The sequence below is a fragment of the Aethalodelphis obliquidens genome, unplaced genomic scaffold (assembly GCF_003676395.1).
Source record: "Aethalodelphis obliquidens isolate GAN/ISIS:26980383/991018 unplaced genomic scaffold, ASM367639v1 scaffold22, whole genome shotgun sequence".
Classification (NCBI taxonomy): domain Eukaryota; kingdom Metazoa; phylum Chordata; class Mammalia; order Artiodactyla; family Delphinidae; genus Aethalodelphis; species Aethalodelphis obliquidens.
The window spans coordinates 913,289-929,739 of record NW_020837966.1 but is presented as its reverse complement, the minus strand read 5'-3'; the positions used below and the strand labels follow the sequence as shown (position 1 = coordinate 929,739).

The following is a 16,451-nucleotide window of genomic DNA, read 5'->3' as shown; positions in this document are numbered from 1 at the left end:
CTGAAAATGGGGTTAAGAGAAGGGAGGAGTCAAGGTTGACACCTGCCTACCTGGGGATGCCTTTTATGGAGAGGGGAACTTACCTGAGAAGCAGAGCTAGAGGGGGTGTGGTTGTTTAGAGTCTCATTGCTCAAACCATGACCAGAACAAACAGCCTGGCCTCCCTGGGAGCTTTTGATAAATGCAGATGCTCAGGTCCCAACCCAACCTACCACAATAAAGTTCAAGAGGCTCTCACTGATTCAGTGCCTGATGAGTTGTCAGTGCTGGTCCCTTTGCTTGTCTTATGCCTCGTTCTTTACCCAGTTTAATCTTTCAGGGACCACTGGAATTTTAAGCCCTTCAGCACCAAAATTTGTAAATGGAGTTCCTTGGGTTTCAGGGGTCTGTGAAGACTGAATGTGTATGCAGACTCTGATATGTATGGACAGTTTTCTGGGGAAAGGACCCACAGCAAGGTAAGGACCTAGAAGATAGAGAACAGAAAAATAGAGAAAGTCAATGAAATGAAAAGTTGGTTCTTTGAGAGATCAATAAGACTGACAAACCTTTAGCTAGACTGACCAAGAAAAAAAATATTCTAGTTATTAAAATCAGAAATGAAAGTGGGAGTCTGCTCTGAGGGTTCTGAGCCAACAGCTTCTTTGCGGGAAGAAAAGAAGCCTCGTTTGAGAGAAGATGGAGGGCCGGAACAGCGCCATCTCCGCCGGCGTGTGCAGGGCCCTTTTCATTGGGTACTGCATTTACTTCGACCGCAGGAGACGGAGTGACCCCAACTTCAAGAACAGGCTTCGAGAACAAAGAAAGAAACAGAAGCTTGCCAAAGAGAGAGCTGGACTTTCCAAGTTACCTGACCTTAAAGATGCTGAAGCCGTTCCGAAATTCTTCCTTGAAGAAATACAGCTTTGTGAAGAGCTACTAGCTCAAGGTGAATATGAGAAGAGTGTGGACCATTTGACAAATGCAATTGCTGTGTGTGGACAGCCACAGTAGTTACTGCAAGTGTGGCAGCAAACTCTTCCACCACCAGTGTTCCAGAGGCTTCTGACTAAGCTCCCAACAATTAGTCAGAGAATTGTAAGTGCTCAGAGCTTGGCTGAAGATGATGTGGAATGAGAAACAAATGTCAACATAATAATCTCAATTTAAAAATATTTTTAAAATCTTAACTTGGAAGATGATCAGCTCTGGGGGAGTAAGGGCAAATAAGCCTGTTATGGACTGTCCTCCACTGAAATTTACCAAAGTTAATTTTTACTTTGTGTAGATCCATTTGTCTGTTTTATTTATTTTTCCCAGTGAAAAGTGTATTTTGATAGAGGTTTTCATTTTATAAATACACTATCAGTTACTGAAATATGGATTTTATTTATTCCTAAAACGTGCAATTAGAATGTACATATAAAACATCACATTACTTACATTAAAAATACCCAGTTGGGCTTCCCTGGTGGCGCAGAGGTTGAGAGTCTGCCTGCTGATGCAGGGGACACGGGTTCGTGCCCCGGTCTGGGAAGATCCCACATGCCGCGGAGCGGCTGGTCCCGTGAGCCATGGCTGCTGAGCCTGTGTGTCCAGAGCCTGTGCTCCGCAACGGGAGAGGCCACAACAGTGAGAGGCCCGCGTACCACACAAAAAACAAAACAAAAAACAAACAAAAAAAATACCCAGTGCTCAGTTTTGAAAGATAGGCCAAAAAAAGTGTAGAAGAACACTGAAGAATGTATTTTTTTTTTAAGCTAGTACAGTTCGCTATACATCAGAAAATTGGATGGAAACTTGATTGTGTATTAACTGAGCATTAAAATCTTAAGAGATTCTTTCTTGCCATTTAATATCTTACATATGTATAATGTGCTGCTATGCTATAATAACAACTTCACCCCCACTTTTGAACTGTTTTGTTTAAATCAGTGGGCCTAATGTGTTCCGGATATTTATCTCCTTGTATTTTAGATATGTGTAGTTGCAAATAGCACCAGGAATTAGATCTGTATACATCCTTAATCTAGCTGAGTAAGCTTCGCCAGTTAATGTCTGCCCTCATTTATAAAACGAGGGAATTGGTCTGCTAATTCAGCTTCTAATTCCTTTAGTTCTGTTTAGCATTTTCATATCCCTTTTTCTGAGGGATATTATCTGTTTGGGCAACCCGTTGCATTTTTTAATACTCTGAATTTTGCATGCTTGCCTGACTTAGCATTTCTGAATTGATTTTTTTTATTTTTTAAGGTATAACTTGTGTTGATTTTCACTTAAATCATGGTACTGTCACTACTTTTGTAAATTAATCTGAAATTTAATTTTCAAGGTAACTGGGACAATATGCTTGTAAAAGTGTGTGTTCCCCTTTGCTTTTATCATCAGTGTACCTCCTTAATCCCCTTCCAGCCTGATTCACTTATCTTGTTATGAGAATAAGGTGTAACTTTGTGGCTGAAGACTTGCAAAGAATGAAGATAATTCTCAAAATAGTGACATTATCTGCAGCCACAGATTCAGTATCAGACCCGAGAATAAAGATCTTTGGTACTTAAAAAAGAAAAAAGAAATGAAAGTGGGAATATTACTACCGATTCTATAGAAATAAAAAGGATTGTAAGAGATTACTACGAATAATTATATGCCAACAACTTGGATAACCTAGATGAAATGGATACATTCCTTAGAAACATAAAACCTACCAAGACTAAATAATGAAGAAATAGAAAATCTGAATAGACCTATAACTAGTAAGGAGATTGAATCAGTCATCAAAAATCTCCAGCAAAGAAAAGCCCTGGACCTGATGGTTTCGCTGGTGAATTCTACCAAACATTTAAAGAAGAACTAATACCAATCCTTCTTAAACTTTTCCAAAAAATTGAAGAGGCAGGAACACCTGCTAACTCATTCTATGAGGCCCTGATACAAAAGCCAGATAAAGACACTACAAGAAAACTGCATACCACTATCCCTTATAAACACTGATGTAAAAATCCTCTACAAAATACTAGCAAACTAAATTTAGCAGCGTATTGAGAGGATTACACACCACAACCGAGTGCAATTTCTTCCTGGAATGCAAGGATGTTTCATCATTCTAAAATCGATCAATGTAACACTGCACATTAATGGAATGAAGGGGGGAAAGCACATGATCATCTCAATTGATGCAGAAAAGGCATTTGACAAAATTCAACACCTTTTCATGATTAAAATGTTCAACAAACTAGGAACAGATGGAAACTACTTCAACATAATAAAAAACATAAATGAAAAACCCACAGCAAAAATCATACTCAATGGTGAAAATCTGAAAGCTTTTCTTCTAACAACAGAAACAGGTCAATGATGGCTGCTTTTGCCACTTCAGTATTGAAATTGATAACCAGAGCAATTCGGCAAGAAAAATAAATTAAAGGCATCCAGATTGGAAAGGAAGAAGTAAAATAATCTGTTTGCAGATGGTAGGACCTTATGTGATAAACACTAAAGATTCCACACAAAAAACTGTCAGAACTAATAAATGAATTCAGAAAATTAGATACAAACTCAATACACAACTGTGTACTTCTATATGCTAGCAATGAAATAAACAAGAATAAGAAATGTTGGCAAGGATGTGGAGAAACTGCAATCCTTGTGCACTGTTGGTGGGAATGTAAAATGGTACTGCTACTATGGAACACAGTATAGCAGTTGCTCAAAAAATTAAAAATGGAATTATCATATGATTCAGCAGTTCCACTGCTGAGTATGTACCCAAAAGAAGTAAAAGCAGATATTTACACACCCATGTTCATAGCAGCATTATTTACAATAGATAAAATGTGGAAGCAACCCAAGTATCCATCAACAGCTAGACAGATAAACAAAAAATGGTATTTAGATATACTGGAATACTATTCAACTTTACAAAGGGAGGAAATCCTGACATATGCTACAGCATGAATGAAACTTGAGGACATTATGCTAAGTGAAATAAGCCAGTCACAGAAAGACAAACACTGTATGATTCTACTTTATGAAGTATCTAGTCAAATTCATAGAACAGAAAAGTAGAATGGTGGTTGCCAGGAGGTGGGGGGAGTAGAGAATGGGGAGGTATTGTTTAACGGGTATAGAGTTTCAGTTTTGCAAGATGAAAAGACTTAAGGTTATGGAGACAGATGGTGGTGATGGTTACACGTTATGAATGTATTTAATACCACTTAACTGTACACTTATAATGGTTAAGATGGTCAATTTTATGTTGTGTATACTTTATCACAATTTTAAAATGAAAAAAAAGAGCTAAGATCCACTAGGATCCAGAAAAAAATGTTCCATAGTTGGATGTGGGGCTTACAAACACAACACTGGGGAACTCAATATTGTTTAAGATCAAAGTAACATCTTTTTCCTATAAAAAGCATTCATTTGCTTTGTAAGCATATTTGGGAGTTAAGAAACATAAGTCTGGACTTCCAAGAGCTACATGTCAACTGTCCTGGATTCTCTAACCTCTTAAGCAGCCTTTGGGGGTCCCAGAACATGTTCATTGTAGCCTTTGTCACATTGTAAGGCTTTTTGTGTGGCTGTCTCTCCTAAGAGCCTATGAACATGAGGCAGGACCCTGTTTCCTGCCCAGCACATGATGCTCAATGAATAAATGAAGGAATGAGCAAACGAGTGAGCAGCAGGAGAGAGAGATGCATCTGCAGTTCTAAGGAGGCCGAGGGAAATCAGAGTTTGGGTTCTTCCTGTGGTTCCCTTCATCTATTTCTCTTAACCTCCTTTGCAGCCTATTTCTCATACCACCTGCAGGAGGCCTTCCCAGATTGTGCCCAGCTACCACACTGAAGGTCTGGACCTCCAGGAGAGTTCCTCCTCCTCATCTGCCCTTCACCTGGAGGAGGCAGCAGGCAAGGGCTTCACAAAGGGAGGCATGAGCTGCCTAAAAAGGATGTGGTAGGCCAGGGGGAATCAGGCTTTCTGCTCCAGCACCTCCAACCCCAGGCCCTCTAAGAGGGGGAACTGGCATGCTTCCTCATCCCTCCTCAGGGCAGGTGTTCCAACACCTGGTGGAGGCCACTGGGCTGCTCCAGCCCCTCTGGGAAGAAGATGTTGTTCTCCAAGGTGGCATCTTCGTGAGGCTGCTGAAGGGCACGGTTGAGTGCCACAGGCCAAGAAGTCCCTGGTGTGTTGGCTGAATGCTCACCTCCTGTGTCTCCTTTCCTAATGGATGAGAAAACAGCTCTGTTCTCTTTGTCCTTAGAGCTGAGCAGCCTTGCACTAGTCAACTTCTCTGAGCCATAGTTTACTTATCTGTCAAAATGGAGCATGATGCCTACCTCATAGGACTGATGAGGGAAAGCTTCAAAGGGCTGAGCATAGGACCTTGCACAAAGTAGGTGCTCAGTACCTGTCAGGAGTCTGGACTGAGTGTAAACTTCAGCCCCAACAGAGGTTAGAAACTGTCCCCAGAGGCCTGGCTGTTGCATCACCAGTTAAACCATGTGATTGAGCTAGTGACAAAGGCTTTGGTGCCTCAGCATCCTGAGATAAAGGATGGGAAGGGCCTGTTTCTCCCATCTTCCTCCCATGAGTGGCACCTGAGAGGGAACCACGGGACGGAGATGGCTTTAGAATAAAACACGAAAGCCAACACATATTGAGCAATCACCGGGGTCAGGCTAAGCCCTTTATGTCCATTAGATCATGTAATCCTTGCAAACACCACGAGGAGGGTACTATTCTCTGCATTTGTCAGTCTTACTTTTATTTATTTATGTTTGTTTATAAATAGACTCTTTTTAGAGCTGTTTTAGGTTCATAGCAAAATTGAGCGGAAAGTAGAGTTCCCTAAAACCCCCTTTCCCGACACATGCACAGCCTCCCTGCCATCAGCATCCCCCAACACAGAGGTACGTTTTTTCTCAATCAATGAACCTACGTTGACACATCATTGTCACCCAAAGTCCACAGTTTACGTTAGGGTTCACTCTTGGTGCTTGTACATTCTACAGGTTTTGAGAAATGTATAATGACATGCAGAGTTTTACTTTTCAATACCAATTTTATTTTTTATCAAAGTAGTACATGCTCAGTGTAATGCTTTGGCTTCAAAGTCAGAGTACAAAAAAGGCTTATATTGAAAACCAACCATGCCTCTTCCCTGCCCTCTCTGCCCTTCCTAACCCCAGGCCCAGGCTCCAGGGGCAGGGTGGCGTCCTTATATACCCAGGGGGCCACACAGTTGGTACCAAAGTACCAAGAACGTCAAAAGGGACTGGAGACAAACAGCACATTAGGGCCAAGTAGCCAGATAGGCTGAGCACACCCTCTGCCCTAAGAGGATCAACCAGGCATGTCAAATGACATTCTAGAGGTATTTTAAAATCTTTGCTTGCTTCTTCAGAAGTCCCAGTACTCATTTTCAGGGTTTTGCTGGATGAGGGGAGCTAAAGCCACACACAGGAAGGGCACTATGATGCAAAGCTGCCTGGGTGGAGGGAGATTATGGTTCTGGCTGGCTGCATGGCCTGCGAAAATATCTCCCCTCTGGACTTTGAGGTCTTTGTGTAAAAAACCAAGGGATTGGACAGGTGATCACTAGGGCCCTGCCTGTGCTGACAGATTGAGTTTGGGCTGCTACTGCTGCTAACAGCCCCTGTGAGCCGGGTGCTTCCTTGCAACCACCCTCAAAACAGGCAATATTGCCTCATTTTACAGATGAGGATTGAGACTCAGAAGGGCTGTCAGGGCCACACAGTTAGAGAGGGGCAGGGTCAAGATTCTAAACCAGAGTGCACACTCTCCTTCCCTGGAGCTGGATCCCTGAGACTTCTGTCCTGTTTTCCCCAAAATAGATGCTCTAGTTTGTGTGTGGCGGGTGGGTGGTTGTGTAGGTAGGTGGGTAAGAGGGGGTCCCATGGCTTCCAGTGACAGCAGGGCCCAGCTTACTTGGCCTCCAGGATTTCAAGCCTCTAGGCCCCACCTCATGGTGAAGACCATTATGCGCACATCCTGTTTAATGCTAATCTCTCCTCCTAGGCCACTGGTTCTCTGCCTTGGCTGTAAATTAATCACCTGGGGAGCTTCGGAAAACAAAGATGGCTGCGCCTCACCTGTCAGAAGAGCACCACAGGTGATTCAAATGTGCAGCCAAGCCTGGGAACCTCACATTAGCCTGTCGGCTTACTGAGGATCCTTGTTCATTCCCTCACCATGGCTCACCTGGCGGTGGGGAGTGTCTGCTCTTTGCCATGCCTCCCCTGCCATAAAGGCAGAGCAGCCTCTGTTCTCAGCTGCAATGTAGCTGCCTTTCTCTGTAACAAGCTCTACAGCATCATTACTCTGCTCTCCTGAATTCATTGTCCTCCTGAAAGTAGCCAAGGCCATGATGCTTCTCAGAGATTCTCTGGAACAAAAGCCCCTGGAATCCAGGCCTGCCCTGGCTTGTGGTGTGGAGAGCCCACCTTGCCTGGGTCCTCTCTGCTCTGCATCTTAGGGGAAAAGAACTGGGGAGGACAGGGTTTGTCCCCCACCCAGGCTGCCCTGGGCCTTTTCTGGCTCCTAGGTGAGGCTATCAGCCTCACAAAACCAAAAATGTTCCGTATTAAAAAAAAGGACAAGGACAATTCTGGAAGCTACAAGGGTCTCAGAAGAGAGTCAAGCAAAGCTGAATGCTACCTGAAGGAAGGGAGTCTCCTGTTTTCTGCCTACTGAACTCAGCTACAGAAAGGTGCCTGATGTGCTCCTGACTTAGGACTCCTATGTGGGCTTCGGGCCACAGAAGCTTAGATGCTGATTTTAGAGCCCGCAAGAGAGAAGCAAAGTTGGCAGCAGAAGATCAGGTGAGAGGTGGGCTTGGGGATGCATTGGCAGTTGTAAATAAGCTGAGTCAGAACCAGGAACTGGAAGTGGTAGTGGGGGAAGGTACTCATGGCAGTGCTCTGAGGGGGCCACTAAACACGGCATTCCTTGGCCTGTTCTCATCCTCCATGAAGCCTGGGCTTTGAAGCCACAAATTCATGGCAGGTCAAACCTGGAAGTGTCTGGAAGCCATGTGGCATGTGGTTTTCAAACTGAGTTTATTGGAACTATAGGGGGTTCTTCAGAATTGGTAGGGACTCTGACACACCATGTCCTGCAACTACCAACATGGCTCTCTTATTTACTTAATGAACAGGTGTACAAGATTTCACTGCGTTAAAATAAAAAGATTCTGTGCTAAAATAATGCTATCAAAAATTGAAAACCATGGATCTAGTAAACTTATGAGGGATGGATGGGGAAACTTACCCAGAGTCACCCTCTAGTCACTTACCCCTCAGGCCAGGTCTATCCCCACAGCATAACCACTGGCTTTATGGAGCAGACAGCAGGAGGTTCTCTCTGGAGGCCTTCTTGAATGCAGCAACAAAAATGGCCAAGAGAGGAGCCACGTGAGGAAGAGTCACTCTCAAAAGAATGAGTGACCCCAAGACCCAGACCTGCAGACCCTGAAGGGCAGTGTGAAGCTGCCTTGGTCAATTGTCAAAAGCCCTCAAGATTCTAGTCTGTTCTTACCTTCAGAGAAATGTAAGGCCTTGGCCTGGGAGGTGGGGTCCCTGGATTCTAGGCTGCCCCACCATTTCCTGGGACTTTGGGCCACATTCCTGGGACATTAGCCTTCTCTTTAAGGGAGGAAGCTGGGCACGCTCACTCAGTCCCTAGACTATGGGCCCTTGAGGACAGGACCTGTCATCTCCACTGTGTGCTGCATCCTCCTCAGTCCAAGGGATTCAGGTACAGGGCTAGGCACAGGAATCCTTAACTTCACGGAAAACAGTTTTGTTCATTGGTTTTTAGAACAGGGCTCCCGTCAAGTGGCTCTCCTCATCCTCCACATACCAGCTGTGACCTTTGACAACAGTGGATGACTTTCCACACTTTCTGTAGTGAAGCTTTCTCCTCCCTCCTGTTTTCTCCCCTGGGTTTGCTCCTTTGGTGGTGAGAATCTCAACACTCCGGAGAGAGTGAACGCTGGGGACTTGCATTTCTTCTCCTTGATAGTCTTTTATCCCTTCTTCCTCTGAGCAGTCCAACAGGTGAAGGTGTCCCAAGGCCATCAGGGCTGCTTATTAATGCAACAGAATTTGGCCGCATGTGCTTGCCCAAGAAGCAGGTGGAATATTCAATAAGTAGATGATCATGGATGGATTGCGCTGAGGGGAAGATCTGGTCCCTAGCTCAGACAGAGGTCTTAACCTCTTTTTGCCATGGAACATCCAGAACACCAGTGAAAAGGACCTTTATATGTACTCATTTGGGGCAGGGCCCTCCTTTCCCACCCTCCCCCTGGGTCTTGAGGGACAAACCCATAGCCAAAGACCACAGCCCCAAGCCCCAGCTGTTCTCACCTCCTGGCAATGACCAGAATCTGAGAAACTGTCTCCTTCCCCAGGTCTCCAACAGATCCCTTCACCCCCTACAACCTAAGCCCTTCAAGACCCCTCTCCAGAGTCCAAAGGCCACTTCTGAAGCCTTCCATCTCCCCAAGTCATGCCCAGTAGTCCCTGATTGTCCCGGTCCCTGGTCCTGTGGGAAGCAGCCAGCTTTGTGACTTCACAAAAGGCTATCCTGTGACAAGTTTGGGCCTGGTGAAGCAGGAGCTGGGCAGAGGGGCTCCCCCCAGGAACATCATGTGACTTTTCATGGAGAGACACCCCTACCTCTGAGGGAATGAAGAGGAACTGCCTCATAGTAAGAGCCCAGGACACCCTCTGCACCTAGAAACACCTCCCCTTGATAACTTCGGCTCCCAGGCCTAACTGGATACTCCTGGCTATATCTGGCAATATCTCTTTGGGGTCCAGGTCCAACGTGGCCAGGTTTGGGGGTGGGGCAGTAGGTGATTACTTCAGGTGGTGGTGGTGGATCTCTGACATCTGAATTGACGGTCAGATCAGCTTCCTTCCATCAAAGTCATTCTGCTCCAGGCCTTTCAAAGTGAAAGAACTGATAGGGTGGGAAGCTTTATCTGACCTGAGTCTTCCTCAGGGTCTACTCCAGCAGTCCCCAGAGTACCTTCAGGTGGGTCAGGCCAGAGATTCCTGAGTCCTGTAGAAAAGTCTTGTGCGTACAAACAGGCATTGTCAAAATCCAAGGGCTTCTCTCTCCAATGCTGACTCCACTGTTGTTTCTTCCAGGAAGGATTTACAATTCTAAAAACCTGAGGCAAAAGAGGTTCCTTACCTCCCCTGTACCTGTTCCCCAACCTCCAACTCTTACCTGGAGCATAGCCTCTGGGAAGAGCAGGGCCCCAGGAGTCAGCAAGGATGATAACTGGCAGCCAGGCTCGGGGATCTGACAGGTCCTGGGAGTAGATGGAGGGCAGAATTTGGGCCTTTTCATGCTCCAGCCCGTTTGCGCTGGGCGGGTCCATTGTGAGGGTGGCCCAGGGGACACCATCTCTGGCCATCCTCTCTGGACTCTACTTTGATTGTGACATCGCCATCCTGCCAGAGGACCCCAGGGAAAACAGTGAATGCACTCTGGGCAGGGTTCCAGATGCAGGCTTCATCTCAGCAGGGAGGCAGGGTCGACAGGCTGGTTTGGGGAGGGTGACATGTCTGAATTCACATCTAAGGAGCTCCTTGGCCTTGACTGCCCTCACCCTTGATTGACGGCAGCCTTTTCAGGCATGAGGAGGCCTAGGAGCAGATCCTCTTAAATCCACCCTCTGATATGGGGATATATGTATATGTATAGCTGATTCACTTTGTTATAAAGCAGAAATTAACACACCATTGTAAAGAAATTATACGCCAATAAAGATGTTAAAAAAAAAATCCACCCTCTGACCCACTCAGTTTTTAGTTCTGTGCTGGGACAGAGAGTAGACAGTGATCCCTAAGAGTGGTTACTCCACTACTTCCCAGTGTGTCTGAAAATGTGCCCCAGGATTTTTCTGGTAAGGAGCTCATTTCTCATTTTGATGAGGAAAGCTTGAGCTCTTCCAGCAGGCAGTAGTATCGGGGGCAAAGAGAAATCAGCCAGGGCTGAGGTAGTCCTGAAGAACAGCAATAGGGTCAGCCACAGACCAAGAGTAATCACAATAGAAATAGCCACCACTTAGCTAGCACCTCCTGTGTGCCAGACCCCAAGCTAAGCACTTTACAGGCATGGTTCCACTTAGTCCTCATAACAATTCTAGAAAGGAGGTATTATTCCCATTTTCCAGCTGGAGAAACTGAAGCTCGAGAGGTGAAGTAATTAGGCCAACTACGGGAGCACTAGTGTTAGGATGCAGATCTGTCCACCTCCAAAGCTAGACTCAACTGCTGACCTATCTCCTTCTGCAAACTCTTCCCAATAAAGAGGCAAAGAAACTATTTTCTCATCTGTCACCATCGGTGATAGGGTTAAAGAGAGAACGGGGAGAAGGGAGGACTTTGAGCCTGATATTACCCAGATCAGCTTTCGGATAAGGCAACCTTGACTGCTTGGCCCGTCTAATCTTTAATGAGACCCATTGGGAGGCAGCTGTTCTGATTTACTTCTAACTATTTTGCAGGTGATTTAAGTGAGGCCATGGGGGCCATCAAGGGGAGTCCTTGGGGTCTGTGGCTGAGCAGTGGTTCTGAGGTGGGGCTGCTAGATAATATATAGAATGTCCGGTTCAATTTTAATTTCAGATAAAGAATAATTTAAAATATATAAGTATGTCCTCAGTATTGCATGGGGCTCTTCTGGGGGCTCCTCACTCTGGCTGGGATCCTGGTACGTGGGAATTGGGGCGGGGCTGGGGGGTCGCTGCTTCATTTCTCACCTGAGTCTTAGGCCCCTCTATGAACTTGTGCCTGTGGGAGCAGGAGAGGGTACTGACTTCTGGAGACTGCAGCATCTGTGGCCACTGGACGAGGTGGAGCCTCAGTTTCTCACTCTGTGAAATGAGAATGGTGGATGTGGATGCAGTCATACGGGGTGGTTGCTTTGCACACCTCTTGGGCAACAGGGGTAGTGTTCCATCTTTCTAGGAGGCTGTAGGGGCTCCCAGGAAGGGGGAGGGCACCAAGTGAATGACTGAATTCCCTTTTTTGTCCAGGTTGGGGTCCCCAGAGCCTGGAAGCCCCGAGCCTCTCCTCGGTGGCTCCTGTGACTCCCGGACACTTGCAGTAGCAGTCTTGCTCAGCAAACAGAGTGGGAATAGATGTGGGACAGGAGGAGGCACAGGAGTTGTGGTGGCACCAGGGTGGCGAAGGGCTAATGGGAGCACCTGGGTCCGGTGAACCTGGAAGTAAGTGAAGGGAAAGAAAGGGTGGTGGAAAAGGGAAGAGGGGGAGATGGGGGAGACAGAGGATAGGGGAAAGAGGAGGAGCATCCTGAAGCTCAGAGGACGTGGTGCTATTGATTTTCCTACCCCAGTGCATGGGCATGTGTGGGGATGAGGGCAGGTTGGAGCATACCTAAGTCTGTAGCCCTTCGTGCTGGGACCAGGGCTGGGCTGCTCTTGCTCTCCCTTTGCCACTGGGCAGCCCTGCAAGCATGACTTCTTGACCTTTTGGATGGTGGCTGCTGCTTTTTGAGGCATACCATAAGGGGAGATGGGCACACGCAGAGCAGAGGGAGACAAAGTCCAGAAATGTTCTTCTAAAGAGGCCAAGGAATCTCTTTATCCAATGATTCAGGTGTGATGTGCCAGGTCAAGATGGGTGTGGGGGCCTGATTTATCTGTAGCTTTGTACTTGCACGTACTTAGATGTGAAAGTGTTGGCTGTGAGGACTGGTGCCAGTGCATGGGAGTGCATGCTTGTGTCTCTGGCACACGTTACCTTGGCCTACGAAATGTGACAGTGAGTGTGCTTGAAATGTGTCTGCAGCCCAGAAAATCTGAGTGCAGTCTTTTCCCCTTCCCAGAGCGGGAGTCTGGAAGTGCCTGCAGGTCTGCAGCTGCAGGTATGTGGGGGGGCTTTTGGCAGAGGTATGGGGGGCACAGGCATTATAGAACAGAGATTATGGAGGAAGCAGTTGCTAGACAGGTCTTATATAGCTCCTGTTTTGCTTCCCTAGCCTCCTGGGCCCTGGCTTCTCCAAAGGCCCTCTGGCATGCCCCTTATTCCCATCATTTACCCAGGGCCCCAGGCTGATTTTCTGAAGGGGAGCAGTGCCATCTGGTGGCAGGCTGAGGCTGTGCCGGGGGAGGCAAGCTGGAACCTGGGTTCCCGCAAGGGATTTGCATTTCAGGACCTCAGTCAGTGGGGAAGTCACCACCATACTGGCTAGATCATGGAAAAAGGGAGGCTATCTAAGGCTTGAGTGCTCCATTCTCATGCATTTTGGGTTCATGACCCAGGGAGGCATGGCAGGAAAGTCAGGTGAAGGATTGCTGTAGCACCGATGTAGGAAAGTTATCTATCAGTCCAGCCCTGTGGACCCATGAACCTGGGCCCCATTCCTTGGGCCACCAATCTGGGCTCAGATTTCTCATCTGTGTAGGCGGCAAACTGTACCTACCCTGTGGGGTGGTAGTGAGGGTTATATGAAAAAGTGTGGTTAAAACACTTGGCTCAGAGCTATATAAAGTCAGAGGTAATGGTAGTGGCCATTATAGGCAAAGTCCCAGAAGCACAGAGAAGAGAGCTATGTATTGTGGCAGGTGAAAGCGTTGCAGAGAGGTGGCACATCTGCCACACTGCCACCCAACATTCTAGAATTTTGTGCCTGAGTATCACCTGTTTCAAGTTATATACTTAAGAGGAGGGAAGTCTCTTTTCTGGAAAGCGGGGAATGGGGTCCGGTGGGGAACAGAATCAAGAGACCCAGCACCCAGGCTCTGGCTAACTTCTTAATCTAGCTATGGAACCTGAGCATGGCAGACGGCTTGCTGTGTCCCATGTTCCCCATGTGAAAGTGCTGACTGTGAGGACTCCGTAAAAATGCACAGAAACTTGCTCAGGACTCCCAGAGATAAAGGCTCGATAGGATCTTGTCAGGGAGAGATTCTGCTCAGTTGTGGAGTTTACCTTTCACGTCTCCAAAAAGGGATCCCCAAGTCAGAGTCAGGAGTCGTTCTGGTTCTGCTGCTAATTGGTTGTGTGATGTGAGTCAAGTCACTCTCTCCGGGTCTCACTTTTCCCAGCTGCAAAATAAAGGAATTAGATTACCTCTGAGGTCAGCTCTGCCTTAATCTATGTCCTTTTAATTTTTTCCTTTTCTCTGCCTCACATGTAATACCTAGGATAAATATTTATTGATCCTACAGGCTAGGTCTTGAACAGGAAGACCAGAGCCTTCTGCTTAATGACTGATGTGATTTCTCATACACTTCGGGAAATATTTTCTTAGATCCTGGTAGGTTCTAGGTATAACGGGGCCAATGGGAGAATAAAACAACGGCTCTTCCCTGTCACACAGGGCCGAATAAAGTACTGGGAAGGTATCCAGCCGTTCTAGCTTTGGGCTGGCAGAATCGCGTCCCTCGCTTTTCGCTTCCGCCTTCCTGAGCAGCCAATGAGTACGTAGCAGTTCTCGTTTACACTAAAAACTACAAACCCCAGAAGTCAACGCGCGGGGCAAAACTGCTCACGCGCCAATCAAGACTTGGTGGGCTCCGCCCCTAGAGGCGGAACTTCATTTTCCACGCGACTTCGGCGCTCGTAGATATTCCTCCGCTCGCCCTAGCGTTCTCCTCCCGCCTCCTGCCAGCAAGCCTCGCGCCCAGTCGGGTGATGCGCGCGCGCGCGCGCGCGCAGCGTGCGTAGCGAACGAGTGACGCATAATATGTGGGCCGCTCCGGAGTCGCGGTCGCGTTGTGTGTGAGTGAGGGGGAGAGAGTGCGGGACCTGAAGCGGCGTGTGTGAGCTGTGGCGGCTGGCGGGGTCAGCGGGGAGCGGCGGAGCCGCCCGGGAAGGTGAGTGGGGAAGGGAGGGAGACGGCTCTGTGGCAGGGGCGCGAGGAGACAGGGTGCATGGTCGGGCGGGAGAGTGGGCGCCGGGCTGGGGGAGGGGCGGCACCTGCCTGGGCCGCTGGCTGGGAGGGGGCGGGCCGGGCCTCCCGGGAGGCTTGGTCCGGGGCCTGACAGTACTTTTCATCCTCCAGATTCTTGGCTCAGGGGCGGGGCCTCCACGTTCTTCCTATAGTCCGCAAAAGAAGCTTTCCAAGAGTAACTCTTCCGCCCGGATTGGGGGGCAAGGGTGTGCCCACCCCTGTCTTGGGGAGGGGCGCCTTTCATTTCTCTCATCACCTTTTATCTCTCAGTCCTCCCAGTCTTCGTTACGTACGGGCCGGGGGGTGGGGGTGGGTGGCTCCATCTTCCATGTCGTATGGCGGCCCCCTTCCCATACTGTGTCTCCGCCTCTAGCTCCAGTCACCTGGGCCGGCTCTCTCCTCCCTCGGCCGCGTGCCACCTCCCCTTGCACCCACCCGGCTCTTCGTCCGGCGAGGGGGGACGGGCTCTCTGGGCACTCCTCCCACACACACCCCCCCCCGCCCCCATGATGGAGGGGAGGGGTGGAAGGAGAGGTGTCCGGGTCCTGCAGCTTAGAGCCAAACCTTGGAGTGCCCGCCAAGCTTCCCGGGATCCTATTTCCGGGGGTTACAGTCGTTTTTAACTGGATGTCAGGCATTTGCTTAACTCCCTCTTCCTAGACGGTTTGCGTCTCACTTCCTCTTATTGCACTGTTAGCGCTTGGCTTTTGCTTGTGCTGAAGAAGTAGTTTTGGTCTTTTTGAGTCCCAGATGACTCGTCCTTGACTATGTCACGTTGGCCTCAGTTTTTCCTTACTGTCTTTTCAATGAAGCCTTTTAATTAGTCTACAAGTTTTAATTATTAACAGTATCTTCCTGTTCTAAACGCTTTGTTAATGTACAGAGTGAGGGGTTCATTGGCAGTGTTGTCCTGTAATCTTGTCTCAGTTTACTTTTAAGGTTTTTGTAAGCATGCATAATTAGACTTTTTAGGAATCGACTTGCTATTCTTCTTGACGCTGTCAAGATTTGGGTTTTGTATATTACACTTATCCATTTTCGAGTGGTGATATATTTTTGGATGTAAAGGAAATAATAGATACAGAATTTGGGAACTATGAAGGAAATCCTTTTATGATCAACGTTTCTTGAGTAGTTGCTGAGCACAGTGTTTTACTATGTTATCTGCTGTACAGTAGTTAAACTTTATTGAGGAGGAATCTGGTGGAATGAACCACGTGTTGGTTTGAAGTGATTGAAGTTGGTTTGTTACCAATGTTGTTTCTGTCATGGTCATGGACAGTAATAGAGTATTGTTATACATGATCTAATATGTTATACTAATTATTAGGTAAATTTTACTTGAAGCTCCAAACTTGGGTTTTTTTCTTTCTTTCTTTTTTTTTTTTTTTTTTTGCGGTACGCGGGCCTCTCACTGCTGGGGCCTCTCCCGCTGTGGAGCACAGGCTTCCGGACACGCAGGCCCAGCGGCCATGGCTCACGGGCCCAGCCGCTCCGCGGCATGTGGGATCCTC

At 47.5% G+C, this 16,451-nt stretch overlaps 1 protein-coding gene, 1 long non-coding RNA gene and 1 pseudogene across 12 annotated transcripts in view; 2 read left to right on the top strand and 1 right to left on the bottom strand.

Moving 5' to 3' along the window:
* The first annotated feature begins 663 nt into the window (after positions 1-663).
* LOC113628154 (mitochondrial import receptor subunit TOM20 homolog pseudogene) lies at positions 664-1,355 on the top strand (annotated as a pseudogene).
* A 4,506-nt stretch (positions 1,356-5,861) lies between these two features.
* LOC113627936 (uncharacterized) lies at positions 5,862-14,568 on the bottom strand. Of its 2 annotated transcripts, none has more exons than XR_003435813.1 (3): positions 14,185-14,568; positions 13,974-14,089; positions 5,862-11,893 (listed from the first exon to the last, which is right to left on the bottom strand). It is a non-coding gene; the product is annotated as an uncharacterized LOC113627936 (long non-coding RNA). The 2 variants fall into 2 exon arrangements; XR_003435814.1 differs by having other exon boundaries at positions 5,869-10,180; positions 11,780-11,893; positions 13,974-14,568.
* A 163-nt stretch (positions 14,569-14,731) lies between these two features.
* DCAF1 (DDB1 and CUL4 associated factor 1) overlaps positions 14,732-16,451 on the top strand; it is a 93,422-nt gene continuing 91,702 nt past the window's right edge. For 8 of the 10 annotated variants that reach the window (XM_027120942.1, XM_027120939.1, XM_027120934.1 and 5 more), the window contains exon 1: positions 14,732-14,860. The gene's annotated coding sequence lies outside the window, so the exon portion shown is untranslated. The remainder of the gene's footprint in view (positions 14,861-16,451) is intronic. The other 2 variants (XM_027120933.1, XM_027120940.1) reach the window with 2 other exon arrangements.